We start from the raw sequence: 4,279 nt of genomic DNA, 5'->3' as shown, positions 1-4,279 counted from the left end.
ACTCTTTACAGCCCTGTCTGCAGCCCGAAGCGTTCCTTTTCTAAAGTAAGCATCGCTCGTACCATGTTAGAACGTATCTTCATTCCCATATTTCTAAATACCTAGGCTTTCCAACATTTCTCCTTTTCTTAAAAGCCTTCAGAGGATTTATAATAACTTTACTTTTACTCATTATTATACTTCAACAAAACAGAGACTCAAGAAACAGAATTAATTACGAATATTTTCGAGATAACGACAGAGTAAATAAACATGAAACAATCGACAATCACACCAGCGATATATATTGAACCATCACAGATTAGCCACAACACATACTTTATCTCACATCACTAAAATGTACCTGATGAACACGGACGTTAATAATAACACCATTTGACAGCAGTTTAACAGAGCCACAGTGGGTCACGCCCATGTAGAACACATTTCAAAAAAAATTTAAAAATAGTTGTAGTCTTCGGAATTGAATAAATTATATATCTGTTAAAAGGTAATAGTCTGCAGATTCAGAAAACGCAAAAAAGTAAAAATTGAACTTTTCATGATTTTGAGCCTTTCCGGAGCCCCTTAAGTGATTTAAGTTGCTTCACTACTTCGAGGTTATTTACTTCTACGTTATTCGTGTTAGCAGCTGTTGTCGATTCGAATTCTGGAATATTTACTTCGTCTTCTTTTGTGAAGGCATTTCGGACGGCTGTGTTTAGTAACTCTGCTTTGGCAGCACTGTCTTCTATAGTATCTCCATTGCTACCGCGCAGAGAAGGCATTGATTGTTTCTTGCCGCTAACGTACTTCACATACGACCAGAATCTCTTTGGATTTTATGTCAGGTTTCGAGGAAAAGTTTCGTTGTGGACACTATTATAGGCGTCTCGCATTGAAGTCTGCGCTAAATTTAGAGGGACAAATGCACGCGGTTTGTCCTCGGCACGTGCACGATGTATAACATGAACAGGAGCAGGCCGAATACGGAACTTTGAAGTACTCCTGCTTGGAAGCGACATTTCGTGCAAGTTCCCGCCGCCCTGACGAGAGAGCTTCATCATGTTATGCAAGGCACCGCGATGCTAACCGCGTGGCAGAACGCAACTCATATGATTTAATTTTCTTAGAATTTCGAATATCTTGCAACATTTTACATTGTAGAACGCTTTTAAAATGTCCACAAATGTCATGAAGGTTTCTTTATATTTCTCTACGAATGCTGCACGGAGTGGCCGCGTGGTTTGAGGTGCATTGTCACAGACTGCGCGGCCCCACCCGCCGGAGGTTTCAGTCCTCCCTCGGGTATGGGTGTGTGTGTTGTTCTTAGCATAAGTTAGTTTAAGTATGTAAGTCTAAGGGACCGATGACCTCAGCAGTTTGGTCCCTTAGGAATGCACACACATTTGAACATTTTCTTTCTACGAATGGAACTAATTGTATGATATATATACCGGGTGGTCAAAAAGTCAGTATAAATTTGAAAACTTAATAAACCACGGAATAATGTAGATAGAAAGGTAAAAATTGACACACATATTTGGAATGACATGGGGTTTTATTAGAATAAAAAAAAAAACAAAGTATTGCTAGACGCGTGAAAGATCTCTTGCGCGCGTCGTTTGGTGATGATCGTGTGCTCAGCCGCCACTTTCGTCATGCTTGGCCTCCCAGGTCCCCAGACCTCAGTCCGTGCGATTATTGGCTTTGGCGTTACCTGAAGTGGCACGTCTATCGTGGTCGACCGACATCTCTAGGCATGCTGAAAGACAACATCCGACGCCAATGCCTCACCATAACTCCGGGCATGCTTTACAGTGTTGCTCACAACATTATTCCTCGACTACAGCTATTGTTAGGGAATGATGGTGGACATATTGAGCATTTCCTGTAAAGAACATCATCTTTGCTTTGTCTTACTTTGTTATGCTAATTATTGCTATTCTGATCAGATGACGCGCCATCTGTCGGACATTTTTTGAAAGTTTGTATTTTTTTTTGGTTCTAATAAAACCGCATGTCATTCCAAGCATGTGTGTCAATTTGACCCCTCTATCTACATTATTCCGTGATTTCTTCAGTTTTCAGATTTATACTGACTTTTTGATCACCCGGTATATATATACGAGGTGTGGCTAGAAAAAAACCGGACTAGTACTGGTGAAACAATAAAACGAATGCAATAAGGCTGAAAGTCGCGTGGCCTGTCACGTGACTCTCGCTCCGCCTACTGCTCGAGTTTCATCTGCCTCCTGCACTCAGTCTGCCCGTGGCGTCTGTTTTAAGTAGTTGACGTTTTGTCTGTGCGTCGGAAAATGTTGAGTGTACAGAAAGAAAAGGGTGTTAACATCAAATTTTGTTTCAAACTAGGAAAAGCTGCAAGTGAAACGTTTGTAATGTTACAACAAGTGTACGGCGATGATTGTTTATCGCGAACACAAGTGTTTGAGTGGTTTAAACGATTTAAAGATGGCCGCGAAGACACCAGTGATGACACTCGCACTGGCAGACCATTGTCAGCAAAAACTGACGCAAACATTGAAAAAATCGGTAAACTTGTTCGACAAGATCGCCGTTTAACAATCAGAGCAGTGTCTGAGTTAACAGGAGTTGACAAGGAAAGTGTTAGGCAGATTCTTCATGAAAGTTTCAACATGAACAAAGTGTGTTCAAAAATGGTTCCAAAGTGTCTCACAATTGAACAGAAGGAACGCCGAAGAATGATTTGTTCTGACTTCCTGGAAAACATTGAAAGTGATCCCACCTTCTTACAAAATGTTATTACTTGCGATGAATCGTGGTTTTTTACTTACGATCCCGAAACTAAACGCCAATCGATGCATTGGAAAACTCCTGGTTCTCCACGACAAAAAAAAAGCACAAATGTCAAAATCGAAATTCAAGGCAATGATGATTGTTTTTTTTTTGACATCAAAGGGATTGTGCACATTGATTGGGTACCAGAGGGACAAACAGTGAATCAGCATTACTACATTAGCGTCCTGGCTACCCTACGTGAGCGAGTACGGAGAAAGCGGAACGATTTGTGGAGAAAAAAGTCATGGATCCTTCACCAAGACAATGCCCCAGCTCACAGTGCGTTGTCAGTGAAGACGTTTTTGGCAAAACACAACATTCCCATCTTAGATCATCCACCCTACTCACCTGATTTGGCCCCCTGTGACTTTTTTCTTTTCCCTAAAGTCAAGTCAGCTTTGAAAGGAACTAGATTTGAGACTGTTGAAGCAGTAAAAGAAAAAGCGACGGAAGTAATGTATGGACTTACCGAAAATGATATGCAGCATTGCTATGAACAGTGGAAAATTCGTATGGAGCGGTGTAGAGACCGAGGAGGAGAGTACATTGAAGGAGATAACATGAAATTGTAAATAATTGTAAATAAATGTTTTTTCGAGCATCATTCCGGTTTTTTTCTAGCCGCACCTCGTATATATATATATATATATATATATATATATATATATATATATATATATAAAAAGAGGATATCTGTTCTTTCGGGCATGTCCGAAAGAACAGATACCCTCTTCCTATAGTTAGGGCTCACCTGCCATTTGACGATCTTCTTCTGTGCGGATGCACAAACAGTGCCCGAACTCTTACGGGAATCGGCAAAAAGCCGCGAGTAATGAGTATAATGGGAAGGGCCACTATGAATATAGTGCAGGACAATAAGTTGGGAATGTGGGTCTCACGGGAGGCGTGCCAGAGGTAAGTCCCTGCAGTCGCACTATCCTCTGTGCCCTCGGTGGCTCAGATGGATAGAGCGTCTGCCATCTAAGCAGGAGATCCCAGGTTCGAGTCCCGGTCGGGGCACACATTTTCAACTGTCCCCGTTGACTTACATCAACGCCTGTATGCAGCTAGGAGTATTCATTTCATTGTAAATAACTATATGAGGCGATTAAGCTTATCAAAAGGGCAGCTAGGAGTATTCATTTCGTTGTAAATAACTATATGAGGCGATTAAGCTTATCAAAAGGGCAGCTAGGAGTATTCATTTCATTGTAAATAACTATATGAGGCGATTAAGCTTAGCAGAAGTGCGTCATTAGTAAAACACCGTGAGGCCAGCGGAAGAGCTACTTGTTGAGAAGAAGAGGCTCCAGCGTTGGAAACAACTTCTGGGGAAGTGGTATGCTAGTCCTATTGTAGCGATCCGGGGCTGGAATAAAAAAAAAAATGGTTCAAATGGCTCTGAGCACTATGGGACTTAACATCTGAGGTCATCAGTCCCGTAGAACTTAGAACTACTTAAACCTAACTAACCTAAGGA

General features: G+C 41.4%; 1 non-coding gene across 1 annotated transcript; it reads left to right on the top strand.

Moving 5' to 3' along the window:
* The first annotated feature begins 3,744 nt into the window (after nucleotides 1-3,744).
* Trnar-ucu (transfer RNA arginine (anticodon UCU)) lies at nucleotides 3,745-3,819 on the top strand. The gene has a single exon. It is a non-coding gene; the product is annotated as a tRNA-Arg (tRNA).
* The last annotated feature ends 460 nt before the right edge of the window (nucleotides 3,820-4,279 follow it).

Source organism: Schistocerca nitens, chromosome 4 (assembly GCF_023898315.1).
Source record: "Schistocerca nitens isolate TAMUIC-IGC-003100 chromosome 4, iqSchNite1.1, whole genome shotgun sequence".
NCBI classification, from domain to species: Eukaryota; Metazoa; Arthropoda; class Insecta; order Orthoptera; family Acrididae; genus Schistocerca; species Schistocerca nitens.
The sequence above is the reverse complement of the archived record's forward strand: the minus strand, read 5'-3'. Positions and strand labels throughout refer to the sequence as shown.